Below are 14932 nucleotides of genomic sequence, written 5' to 3' on the forward strand. Positions count from 1 at the left end.
AAGTAAAGAGGAAAGTGCTAAACATTTCAATCAATTCGATTTTCTATCTCAAAAACAAACAATCGAATTTCATTGTCTTCGGATTTTTTTTCATTTTATATATCAAGCGCTTTCACCAATTATTGACTGATTATTTGGCTTGAAATTTCCATCGTTCCCAAAATTTCGTCACCTATCAGGGGTATGGAAAAGACGTTTTTCATAAGTTTCAAGACCTCAAATTCAATTGGGAAAGGGGATATGGGCAATTTACTTTTTTTCAACAATTTATTACAATGATATATTTCATGAAAAAAATCTCCTGAACACATTAAAACATTCATTTTTTGTGTATAAAATTCTGAATTGAAACAACAAGTCATTTTTAACTATCTCTTTTGACACAAACTTTGACCATCTCTCTCTATACATAAAAATCTAATTGTGACATTTCATTGTCGGGTTTTCCGGTCTTTCATGGTAGAACATGGTAGTTTTTTTAGAAAGGACAAAAAATTATAGATCGAAATAGGTATTGCGAAGAATGATTGGATTGATGTTAATTTCGTAGTCAAATGTACACTAGTATCGAAGAGCAATTGAACATCATTGCGATTCTCTGTACAATTTTGTATAAATTGTGTTTTTCTTATTGATTTTTTCCGATTTGTTAGCTGCTGGTTTGTTTTCGTGCTTAAAAAAATAGCTTTTCCGATGTGAAAGGCCGGAAAAACCTTGATTTATAAAATTAAAAATTTAATTTTTAGCTCTAAAGCACCTCCACGCAAGAAAAAAATGTAATAGAAAAACCTAGTGAATTCTCAAGACAATTGACTTGACTATTGGATTTCTATTGAGCTTTCTATTAGTTTTTGGTCGATTCTATCGAAATGTTCAATAGAAAATATTCTATAGAAAGTACCAATAGAATTCGATTTTTCGATGCAACTTATTTTATTGAGATATTTTCTATACAAATTCCTCGGCTCAAAGTTTTTTTCATTCTATTTTGCTTTTTTTTCATCAAGAAAATCAAACAAATAACCTGGAAAATTTGAGCCAAGCAAATTCTATAGAAAATATCTCAATAGAATAAGTTGCATCAATCTATTGATTGTTTTTCTTCATTTCAATGCAATCAGCCAAAAACTCATATGAAGTTCAGTGGAAATCCAATACAATCGTCTAGCGATTTCCTTAGGAATTTTTCTATGGAATTGTTTCAACGTACACGTTGTTACGTCAAAATAGTATATTTTGTCATTCGGCCGAAAAAAACTTTTCTTGTGAATATGAGTTGCCGAACATGAGCGTGACGAACGATATTTTTTGTCATAACGACTGTAGGCAGTGATTCATGGACGCGTAGCTTCCGGAATGACAAAATGATTTTTTTCCAACAGAACATTGTACATGTCGTGGAAAATGAATTGTAACAAAGAATCCAGTGCGCATTGAATTTAAGGATATCCAAGAATCTTTTACAATTTGATACAAACCACACTGCAGATTCAACCATTTTCAATCATGAAATTTTTCAATCAAATTGTGTGATAAAAATTTGGAAAAAATTATGGATATTCAGTGTAATAAATGAAGGGTCAGAAACTAAGTGTAGCAAGGGTCAGAATAAGGGTCATGGGAGCCACATAGGGGTTGGCGAGCGGAGTGAGCAGGGGGCGTAGCCCCCCAGTATAAATAAATAATTGAAATTGTTTAAACTTTGAAAACCTCATTCTTTTAGTCATAAAATGAATTTCTAGTAAAATTCTGTAGAAAATTGATTGTTCAAAAATTATTCATAGACAATGCTCATCCTATTCTAAATAATTTAAAAAATTGCAGTTTTCTAAATATTTCATAAATCTTCCTCCAAAAGTAAAGTTTCTAATTTTTTTTAGATTTCACAACGGTTCAATGTCGAGATTCAAATTCAGACCTGTAAAGTTTAAATAATAAAATCATTGTAATATGTCCAGAAACTTAGGGTCAATTTTTTTTTATTTAAGCATCCAAACTATGTAGTTGATTCTGCTATAAAAAAAATTACAAAAATACAAAGGTGTTTACAAATTAATTCTTTAGGTACTATTCGGAACGATTTACATTTCACTTCTTCAAATATTCAATCCTGAGGTGTTCAAGAAGGAATCAATATGTTTGAGAACATTTCTATTCAATTTCTTTAAGAAGACTTTGATTTCATAGAGTGGGAGGAAGCCTTCACTTCGTATTCCTGCCAAAAGCCTCTGATGACTTAGGGTCAAATGGGGCTCTGATGTTCGACTACAAATGTTTAAAATCATTTCACTGGAGAAAAAAATAGTCTAAGTACTTGGATAGCCTTGAGGTGTAAAAATTGAAGACAAACTTCCTTCCTATACCCCTGATAAGGGAAAAAGATTAGTGAATCATTGAGCTTCCGGAGTCGAATAATCATTCAATAATTAGTGAATTGTGCGATGTGTACAAAATATATAAAACAGATAAGGGACTGTTAAGAAATTTAGAATTTTCTTTCTGTACTCACCACCTCCATTTTTATAGCACAAATACGGGAATCTCCAGACGTTGGCAAGATCGACTGCAAAACCGATTACAGAGAGAAGAAAATCGACTTTTCCGGACCACGTTTCACGTCCCTCGATTGGGGCACGGCTTACACCAACTCCCTCTGCGACTAAAGTTAACGACTGCTTTGTCATTATCTCCAGAAAAGCTCTTTCTCTTCTTTCCTGTAAGGGAGAGAGGTGAGGTGAATATTTTATTCAGGGCATTCCATCTAGGGGATAGAATTACTCGAATGTAAGGTGGATTCATCATTTCTCAGTGTGAATCACTCCCTAACGGAAATATTTTATCCCAACCTACGGATTATTCATCCTTTCTTAGGGTAAATCATCTCTAAAACTGGGCTATTTCATCCCGTATACTGTCAGAAATTTCTTGGAATTTCAGTCCCAGCGTCATCTGAATTCTCGTTGTTGTGAGTTTGAATTCAATTTCAAATGAAAACATTCATAAAATTTTTCATTCATTTTGAAAATTGAAGAAACTTTGGTTTTTCGTCTTGAGCGATAATTGACATTTCACGCGGAGAGAAATATTCAATAAAAATTACGTATCTTTTCCGCAATTCCGGAGCGAAATTTGGTTGCAGAAAATTTTACGGAACAGGTAGCCTATTCTCGAGTGGATCGGAAATATTTCCGAGCTCGGACGTGGCTCCGCAGACGGAACGCCTATGTGATTCCTATACACAATTCGTATACGGTGCCACTTCCGTTAACGGAAATATTTCCGATCCACTCGAGAATAGGCCCCTGTCACGGAATTTTTCCGGAACGTTCCGTAGTTTTTATCTGAATCTCCTGTGAAAAATTACGATACCGTTACTTAAATTTTCTGAGTCGATTCCGTAATCGGTGAATGAATTGTGAGTTCCGTAATTTTTACTGGACATTTCTCTCCGTGCAGAAAGCTTGAATTTCCAAACTCATTGTGATCATTAAACATTAAGTATAATTGAATATTTAAAAGATTGAGAATTCCGAAAAGTTGTTGCCTGACTGTTCCCAACTTTCAATATTTTTTAGTGCCGTCTGGATCTGAAAATCGAGAATTATTTGAATATTCGAGAAATTAACTGATTCGTCAATGAAGAAATGAACAGAAATTTCTTTCAAGCTTTTTTATTTGAAATTTCAAGATTAAATTTGTAACAGTGTATGAGAGAAAGGTTAAAATATACCGATAAATGCGATGAAATGCTAGAGATGATTTGATTCTTTGCACTTTCTATGTAAATTCATTTTGGAATTATTTAAAATAAATTTCAGCCCACGAAGTTTTTTGAGAATATGTTGGAAATTAAATAAAAAAATTCGTTATCCTCTGGAGTTTTTAACCGAAAAGTTATTTGGACTATCCAGTAGACCCATTCTTTACCTTTATCCATGAAAATTTGGCTGTAACTTTTATCCATTTTCTGCTGTTTCAATCAATTGACGGTATTTGAGAAAATCCACGCCAAATCAGCAGGACAAAAAAGTCGATGCTGGGGATGTTTGACGCAATTTCTACTTCTATGTTTTTGAGGCCGTCCAACTTCCAGATTTTACGGGCCGTTATCCCTCTAATTAGGATTTTTCTTTAATAGTGGGAGTCGATTGTAAAGATTATAAAATTAGAGAGATAGTCACTTTTTGAGATATCACTGATTGGCGGCCATTTTTTTTCAATCGTCGCAATTTCTTCCCGAAAAGATGGTGATTGGACAAAAAATTTTAAAAGAAAACCAATTAAAAAATATGGATAGCTGAGGGGGTTATGATTTTTTGAAAATGACTAGTTTTTGTAAACATTTTTTGTTTCAAATTGGAGCTTACATCTCTCTGCGGGATTTCAAGCTAACCAATCGCCTTTTGGCACACTCAAAAAACATGGGAACCCTTCAAAATGAAACGTCATACATAACGTTATCTTCAGTTTAACGGGGTTGACACTAGAAAATTAAAAAAAAAATCGTCAGTTACTCAAAAAGGTCATTTTTTACTCTGAAATTTTCACCAAAAATTGTCAATAAAATATCAAAAATTTTGGCACCAATTAGAGTTTGGTTTTCGTCGTAGTTCGGCGAGTATTAATTTTTTCATGGATACAAGTATTGAAACTGACCAAAGTCGCTATTATTCATGCAATTATCGCCCAAATAAGTGAATATTCAATTAAATGTTAGAAAATGGTGAAGTTTAGACTCATTATATTCTATTATTCATCTTCAATATAATTTTTTCAGTGAAAAATTAGTATTACTCTAATTATACAATGGAAATACATTTTTCAAAGAGCTTTCATTTGTTGGTAATCGAGAATTTAACTGTATTGATTCATTTTTCATTATTCAATTGAATATTCACTTATTTGGAGGATAATTGCATGAATAATAGCGATTTTCGGTCATTTTCAATACTTGTCCCACTGAAAAAAATAGTAACCGCTGAACTACGGTGCAAGACAAACTCGAATTAGCGCAAAAATTCCTTTCATTTTATTGCCAATTTTTGGTGAAAATTTCAGATTTAAAAAATTGTTTTTTTTAGTAAAAAATTTGTTCTTTCGCATACCCTCTCGGGTTTTTACGATTTGTTCCCTTCCCACCCCCCAACCCATTGTACCGCATTCGCCGAGAGCCAAGGAAAAACCTCACTTGAGGGGAAAACCTTGACCAGGTACACTTATCTCTTGCGAGACTCCCGCTCAGACAATGAATTTGTGAAAATTAAAGCGTTAAAAAATCATTTTGGCCCCCCCACCGAGTCGTCCGTGTGCCAACCCCGCACTCTACCACACAGCCATCGCCGTCAGTGCTTTTTTAGTATTTAACGATTGAAAAAAAACGTTTCCTCGCAGAAATATTGAGGCCAATTTGTAAAAAAAATTTGGGCAAAAACTAGCTATTTAGAAAAAATTATAACTCCCTCAACGATCAATATTTTTCAATTTTTCTTCTCTCAAAATTTTGGTCTAATCACCATCTTTTGAGAAAAAAAATGAAAAAAAAAATAAGACAAAAATACCGCGCATCGACTTTTTCGACCTGCTGATTTGGCGGGGATCTGCTCATTTATAGAGTTCCGCTATGAAAATAATACAAGAATAATCGATTCACGACTGCAGTTTATAGAAATCAAGAGAATATCAACATTTCCCATTAATGAATATTCTTGAGTAAAATTTGATAATAATAATGACTGAAGAATGAAAATTGGAAAAAAAAAACAATATTGAAAAACCCTTTTCCCCGTCAAACGTCAATTAAAATGCTCGATGATTGGATAGAGAATCGTGCGTGTGACAGAAAACCGTTTGGATAATATGGGAATAGGGACAGGGGTTGGTGGGGATGATAGGATATCGCCTTTGAAATAACTACGGTTGGTGGTTGATTTGAGCGGTTGCCCGTCAGCGGAACACAATGAGCTCGTTATATTGGCTCAAGGGTTGGTGCACGATTCTCAAGGGCTATCGATAACTTGTCCAGTTCCCATGCACGATCAACTACGCTGAGATCTATAGTAATCTGTCAATTGTCATTATTACATCTAAATAAAAATATAGCTCTGTTCACAATTTTAACAATTTATTGAATTTACTTGAATGATCGCAAATGAATATTATCAATTTCCATTTGTCAATTAAAAATTGTAAACGGTGTTTGAAATGATCATATTGGATCTCATTGTATTGAAAACTCTCCGGGATATCCCACTATGCCCCCTAAATTCCAAAAAAATGAAACCAAAAGTTCAAATCTCAAACAATTCTAAAGCTTATTAACCCTCGATTGGTCACGTCTTGGCACGAGCGCCGTTCTGTCTCGATTTTTATTTTTTACGCTGAATCGTTGTTGAGAAAAAATCTGAAAAAAATGGGAATTCCTACTTTCTACCATGTCAAACATTTAAACAATTTTTGTTCTGTGCATCTTTGCACCGATCAAAAATTAAAATTCCTTAAAAATTCGACTCGGTCAAAACCTCTGTGTTTAACCTCTAAATTTCCGCACCGAATGGAAATCAATTTTTGAATAATGTTGTTACTTTTCTCGTTTTATACTGATATTAGTTGTTAGTTGGAAGTTTAAAGTTACTCGTTTAATCATAAATACATCATTTTTTTTAATTTTTTTCTTCTCAAAATGGCAAAATACACAGAACGGCGCAGTGCTCATGACGCGACCAGATACGTTTGGTGGAGGGATGCGACCACTTGAGGGTTAAATTAACAAAATATTCCTAAATAGTGTTTGGAACCGTAGATTTCTTTCTACTCCTGCACTCGATAGGAAGTCAAGTTGTAAAATGAGAAAATTATAATAAACAATACAGGCCGGGGATATTTGTATCGTGGATCAATTTCTATGAAATTTCAAAGGGATCGAGAAAACTGACTACGACATGATGAAATAATCATTTTTGAAGGAAGACTTTCATTGATTCATGAAAAATTGCTATGCACAATTCGAAATACTTTCATCAGAGGAAATATGTTTGTAAATTGAAAAGTCGTCTCAGAAATTCAGACATTATTCGGTAGCAACTATTGGGCTAACCAATGCTACCCTATATATCCTCAAGTCAAAGATGATGCATATTAATGTTCTGATTCATCTCCACTGTTTTTATATATCCAATTCACAGAGGAAAAAAATTTGTGATTTTGTGATGTCACTGATTTTTAGGAATCGGCCATCGGCTGATCATCAATCATTTCTATCACTGAAATTTGGTGATAGATTCCTAAAAATTAGAGATGAGCCCCTAAAAATTAGTAACGATGTCACTGGAAATGAGTGATAATGTCACTAAAAATTTATTAAAAAATCATTGAATTTCAGAATTTCGCCCACTTTTCCAGGATTTCACAATCGCGAAGCTTTAAAAACTAGGGAAAGATCATTGAAAATCAGTAACATGTCCCTGAACATCGAAACTTTGTTTTCTCTGTGAATACTTTGAGAGAAAAAATTACTTGACTTTCCGCTCTTGAGAGCAACTTTCCACCCTAGGGCGGAGAGTACTCACTTTCCTCCCCCTCACCAAAGAGAAAAATACGAACTTTCCGTGCAGGTGTGTGAAAAATCGAGGGGCCACTCACTCCCTGTCACCATGTCTGTCTGTATTGTTTTATATCGATGTAGCCGTGAACAGTCATTGGCTCGGATTTCAAACAATTCAAACTCTCATCCAAAATGTACCAATGTCACAGAACTTACTAAGGAGTACGATATTCTCTTGAATTCAGTGTAAGAATCCTGCTCACTAACAAAAGTAAAAATATTATTTACTGCGTACGTCAACGCGGTACGTTAGCCACAGTACGCTCGCCGGTTAATTTAAATAATTGATTTCAAATGACTTCGGTGGGATTTCATGACTTCGGCGCGACTTNGAAAAAAAATGAAAAAAAAAATAAGACAAAAATACCGCGCATCGACTTTTTCGACCTGCTGATTTGGCGGGGATCTGCTCATTTATAGAGTTCCGCTATGAAAATAATACAAGAATAATCGATTCACGACTGCAGTTTATAGAAATCAAGAGAATATCAACATTTCCCATTAATGAATATTCTTGAGTAAAATTTGATAATAATAATGACTGAAGAATGAAAATTGGAAAAAAAAAACAATATTGAAAAACCCTTTTCCCCGTCAAACGTCAATTAAAATGCTCGATGATTGGATAGAGAATCGTGCGTGTGACAGAAAACCGTTTGGATAATATGGGAATAGGGACAGGGGTTGGTGGGGATGATAGGATATCGCCTTTGAAATAACTACGGTTGGTGGTTGATTTGAGCGGTTGCCCGTCAGCGGAACACAATGAGCTCGTTATATTGGCTCAAGGGTTGGTGCACGATTCTCAAGGGCTATCGATAACTTGTCCAGTTCCCATGCACGATCAACTACGCTGAGATCTATAGTAATCTGTCAATTGTCATTATTACATCTAAATAAAAATATAGCTCTGTTCACAATTTTAACAATTTATTGAATTTACTTGAATGATCGCAAATGAATATTATCAATTTCCATTTGTCAATTAAAAATTGTAAACGGTGTTTGAAATGATCATATTGGATCTCATTGTATTGAAAACTCTCCGGGATATCCCACTATGCCCCCTAAATTCCAAAAAAATGAAACCAAAAGTTCAAATCTCAAACAATTCTAAAGCTTATTAACCCTCGATTGGTCACGTCTTGGCACGAGCGCCGTTCTGTCTCGATTTTTATTTTTTACGCTGAATCGTTGTTGAGAAAAAATCTGAAAAAAATGGGAATTCCTACTTTCTACCATGTCAAACATTTAAACAATTTTTGTTCTGTGCATCTTTGCACCGATCAAAAATTAAAATTCCTTAAAAATTCGACTCGGTCAAAACCTCTGTGTTTAACCTCTAAATTTCCGCACCGAATGGAAATCAATTTTTGAATAATGTTGTTACTTTTCTCGTTTTATACTGATATTAGTTGTTAGTTGGAAGTTTAAAGTTACTCGTTTAATCATAAATACATCATTTTTTTTAATTTTTTTCTTCTCAAAATGGCAAAATACACAGAACGGCGCAGTGCTCATGACGCGACCAGATACGTTTGGTGGAGGGATGCGACCACTTGAGGGTTAAATTAACAAAATATTCCTAAATAGTGTTTGGAACCGTAGATTTCTTTCTACTCCTGCACTCGATAGGAAGTCAAGTTGTAAAATGAGAAAATTATAATAAACAATACAGGCCGGGGATATTTGTATCGTGGATCAATTTCTATGAAATTTCAAAGGGATCGAGAAAACTGACTACGACATGATGAAATAATCATTTTTGAAGGAAGACTTTCATTGATTCATGAAAAATTGCTATGCACAATTCGAAATACTTTCATCAGAGGAAATATGTTTGTAAATTGAAAAGTCGTCTCAGAAATTCAGACATTATTCGGTAGCAACTATTGGGCTAACCAATGCTACCCTATATATCCTCAAGTCAAAGATGATGCATATTAATGTTCTGATTCATCTCCACTGTTTTTATATATCCAATTCACAGAGGAAAAAAATTTGTGATTTTGTGATGTCACTGATTTTTAGGAATCGGCCATCGGCTGATCATCAATCATTTCTATCACTGAAATTTGGTGATAGATTCCTAAAAATTAGAGATGAGCCCCTAAAAATTAGTAACGATGTCACTGGAAATGAGTGATAATGTCACTAAAAATTTATTAAAAAATCATTGAATTTCAGAATTTCGCCCACTTTTCCAGGATTTCACAATCGCGAAGCTTTAAAAACTAGGGAAAGATCATTGAAAATCAGTAACATGTCCCTGAACATCGAAACTTTGTTTTCTCTGTGAATACTTTGAGAGAAAAAATTACTTGACTTTCCGCTCTTGAGAGCAACTTTCCACCCTAGGGCGGAGAGTACTCACTTTCCTCCCCCTCACCAAAGAGAAAAATACGAACTTTCCGTGCAGGTGTGTGAAAAATCGAGGGGCCACTCACTCCCTGTCACCATGTCTGTCTGTATTGTTTTATATCGATGTAGCCGTGAACAGTCATTGGCTCGGATTTCAAACAATTCAAACTCTCATCCAAAATGTACCAATGTCACAGAACTTACTAAGGAGTACGATATTCTCTTGAATTCAGTGTAAGAATCCTGCTCACTAACAAAAGTAAAAATATTATTTACTGCGTACGTCAACGCGGTACGTTAGCCACAGTACGCTCGCCGGTTAATTTAAATAATTGATTTCAAATGACTTCGGTGGGATTTCATGACTTCGGCGCGACTTCAAGACTTCGGCATGATTACAGAAATGATTTCAGAGAATTGAAATCGCGTGACTTCAGTGATTTCGATGACTTCAATGAATTCACGTGATTTCAACGTAACTTCAGATTGACTTCCTCACAGAGTGGCGCCATGACTTCGGCAGTGAGTAGCCCCTCGGAAAAAATAGCATGTGCACCTCGGGCGGGAAAACATGACTTTCCGCCCTTGATGCACAATATACTATTCACGAAGATGATTTCCTTGTTATACGAAAATATTCTCTTGTCAATTTCTGGAATCATAAATCTCCTGGTAAATAATTTTGTACGCACACTGAGAGAAAGAAGTCTTTCAACACGTTGAGATTCTCATATCCGGAGAACATTTTTAAGTGTTAACATAAGTCTTCCCATAAATTCATTTAGTGTACGTTATATCTAGAATTTAATGAATTATGGGAATTCACACTTTTCCGATCTGATCACTCATCATCTCCATCTGAGGAATTCTTGTTTCAATTGCACGAAGAACACTTTCATTATCAATTCAAGTGTATAGAAAATTGATCTCAAGTGTTGTGCTTTTTGTGCAAGATTTGATGTCATCAAAGTTCTGATGAAGAAAAAAATTCTAGATATAACGCAAACTACATGAATTGATGAGAAGGACATCATTTCTAGTCTTGAAAACGCTTAAAAATTCTCTCGGGACATGAGAATCTCATCCTGTTGGAAAACTTTTTGCTCTCCGTCTGAGAACGAAATTTACCAATCAACAGGAGATTTCACGATTTGTAAAATTGACAGAAGAATATTTTCGTGTATCAAGTAAAGCTTTGTTGTCAAAAGTATTTTTTTTCTCAGTGTATGATTTCACGGAATGTTGGACACTTGTTCTGAGGATCGCCGAGGGGCGACTGCCTCGCTGTTGTAACTACACTATTAAGTCGTCAGAGAAAATTGTTTTCATTATCAACCGGACTGAACATTAATTGAGTGAGAGCCTACTAAAGCTAATATCGAAAACTATCGAAATCTGTCTAATCGTCACCATCAAAATCTATCAAAAACTGTCAAAATCTGTCTAATCGTCACTATCGAAACATCACAAAGTGACGATTAGACAGATTTTGTTTTCATTTTCTTCAACATCCACTACAATCATATCGGATAATTGACGGACGTTGCTATTCTACATTCATGAAACCCATTCAATTAAAATTAGTTCTTCCACGTTGTCTTTAGAACCAAACCCTTTTCTCGTTTTAACGTTGACAAAATTTATTCTGATAGCAATTACTCCAATCAAATGAGACCGGCGTAGGAGAATGCACAATTCTCAGAGAAGAATAAAGAAATGTGAATAGGGCCAAAGCCGATCATAGTGATCAAAAGTTTATCAAAATTACAGAAACGAATTGGTATAATCGCATCGACACTATATGTAAATGCGGTTATGAAGAAGAAAACGACGATCTCGTCCTGTGGCAAAGCCCGCTGTGCAATGATTCCAGCCAAATCATGTTTCAAAAACTTACGAATTCAAAAAATTGTTTTCACCATATCATGCACGAGAATTCCTAATTAGACTTGATAAAAACTCTCTTGTTATAATTGACGAGTTTCATCTCAAATGTTGCATAAAAATTTGAAGTGTATTGTTAATAGTTCGAAGCTACCACAACATCTGTAAATAGTTCACATGGTCTCAACTTTATAACGCGAAATGTCGAAATAAAGAAAAAGAAATGGAATAAAAAGATTATGATGAATATCGAATTGTTAATAAACTGTGACTTACCAAAATAGGAGGTACCTCTCTCTAATCAATGCTATTTCCACTCTCGATCGAGTCCCGACGATTCATGGAGTCACCGAGACAGCACACGAGCCCTTTGAGACTAAATGGTAATAAAATTCTCATGGATACACGCCATAGTGTCAAAATTAGTTCAAAACTCGTGTCCGTAAGACCCATGTCATGCATTTGTTCTGCGAGCCTTTTTTCCCTTGATTTCACGCTTCACTTTCGCCACTTTCCATTTCAAATTACCTCCGGACTCACCTTACATCCCCACTATTTAATTCATTTTGATAGTTGAAGCAATTGAAACCGTCTAAAATGATTCGAAAACATCAAATTTTGATTTTTATTCTGTTTTTTGAATGGAGAAATATTTCCTAAATCAATGAAAATAATTAGTTTTCGTTATTCTTTACTAGTTATTGACGGATTCTGATTGGATTTATATTGATCGAAGGAGAGAACCAATACATAGGAATGTTCCCGATGGAAGAGGAGCGCGAAATAGTTTTCGAGTAATTTTTGGCGTTTCGCGGGGTCACGGAGACGTCAACTCATGGAATGACTGTTTCACGTCCAAAGAGAATCCCTATATATGCGCCACAGTCACGTGATTCCATTCCGACGCCTAGAGCCGTCCAATCACAGCGTTTTATTACTCGGCAGCGCCATTTCGGCTGACATTTGCGAACCTTTGATTTTGAACAACACAATATTTCCATATTCAAGCATAAGATAAAAATTTGAAGAGAACCGCAACAAGACTTGACTTTGTTGCAGCATTTATTCACTATTCTCTTTCAGAGAATCGATTTAATTATAAATTTTACAACTATATAATTTTCATCGTAAACGTGATAATGAAATAAATTGAATGACAACTCATTAGCTTATTATTTAATCGTGGCATCGAATTGACGTTTTCAATTTTTTCAATTCGTTCTGGATGGCAAAAAAATGACATATTGAAGTCATGAAATAAGTTGAATATAACATCTCTATGAAATTTACAATTCTCTCAAATAGAAAGTATTTTAAGGTGTTTCGTGTGTTGATCACCCGNGGGGGGGGGGGGGGGGGGGGGGTGAAACGAAGGGGGTGTCTTACTGCTCTCGAGCCCTGATTCAATCGTTGAGCACGAAATTTTCTTATTTTCAAGTAATTGTTGAAATGTGCATTTGAACCTTTTTTGATTATTGATTTTATTTATCAGATCCATTCATTTTTTTCTCATCACCTACGGGTGTCAAACAATTTTTATTGGATGTTTTTCTACTTATTGAAATAATATTAAAATGCAGCTCGAGTTGGTAAACCTATCGAGTGCTTTTTCTCTATGAGTTCCATGGTCCAACCCATACCTTTCCCATGATGTTCGCTGACGTTCGAATCACGCGCCTACGCGTGAGGGCGTAATTGCCCCGAAACTCATAATTTTCCGAATCATTTGTTCAAATAATTTTCTTATGAAATCTGAAAAAAATCTGAAACTTATACGTATTCTCAAGAAAAATTTTATTCATCACCCACTAATTTTTCCTCAATAGTTCATTATTTTTTTGGGTTCCATGGAAGTTTTCCTGATTGAGAGTGAGATAACGTCGAAGGTTATCGCTGGAGGGGTTACAAAAACATCCAAATTTCATTTTTTTTTTCTTGAGCCTGAAATCTGAGAAAAATGTCCAAGAATTCTCAATGATGCAGCATACTCCAAAATTTCTTCCATGAATTTTCCAATTTTTTTTTTCATTACTTTGAACCAGAAGAAAACAATCCTAAACATCGATTAATTGTTTCAGATAATGCCGTGTCACCCACGAAAAAATTGAATAGGAGATTTCAGCGAATTCGCCAAACAATTCTATTGGATTTCTATTGAACTTTCTATTAGTTTTTATCCGATTCTTGTGAAATATTCAATAGAAAATATTCGATTCGATTTTTCTTTGTAACTTATTCTATTGAGATATTTTTCTATAGAATTCCCTCGGCTCAAATCTTCTGTTAATTTTTTTCATTATATTTTTCTTTTCTTTTCAAATGAAAAACAAACCAAAAAATTCAGCAAATTTGAACCGAGAAATTCTATAGAAAATACCTCAAGAGAATGAGTTGCATGGAAAAATTGAATTCTATTGAGTTTTTCTATAAAATATTTTCTATTGAACATTTCAATAGAATCGGCCAAAACCTAATAGAAAGTTCAATAGAAATCCGATAGAATTGTCTAGCAAATTTGCCAGGTTTTTCTATTAAATTTTTTCGTGGGTAGTATTTTCCCCGCAAAAACTTCCTAAAAAATTTTTTTTTTTACAGTCGCATCAACAACTAGGTCCTTAGCGACTTTATAAAAATTGGTACATTAATATTCACATCTCGTATTGGTTTGTTATATTAGGTGGTATTCATTCTTTTTCACAGTTTTGTGAGTTTATCTACATAGTTTTTATCATTTAGTATTTCTTTGAACTCTGTTGGAATTTTAAGTGATTTTATGCCACTCATGCCTGAAACCGGCTGGATTACACACTCGACGCTTCGCGTCTCGTGTCTAATTCAGCCGGTTTCAGGCTTCGTGACATAAAATTTTGTTCAGTACTTGTGGGGAAATTTCGTCCTTAACGTGTGTGGTTACATCACTCGCCTTCGGCTCATGCTGTAAACCCCACACACGTTAAAGACGAAATTGCCCCACACGTGCTGAAATATACTATTCTGTCATTGGAATATTTTTGGCATTCTAGTAGAAATATGCCTTACGGACATGTTCACTTGGCAGCTCTGACATTCCGGTGGATCTTCTTTCGT

The sequence above is a fragment of the Diachasma alloeum genome, unplaced genomic scaffold, assembly GCF_001412515.2.
Source record: "Diachasma alloeum isolate Michigan unplaced genomic scaffold, Dall2.0 Dall_scaffold_01163, whole genome shotgun sequence".
NCBI lineage: Eukaryota > Metazoa > Arthropoda > Insecta > Hymenoptera > Braconidae > Diachasma > Diachasma alloeum.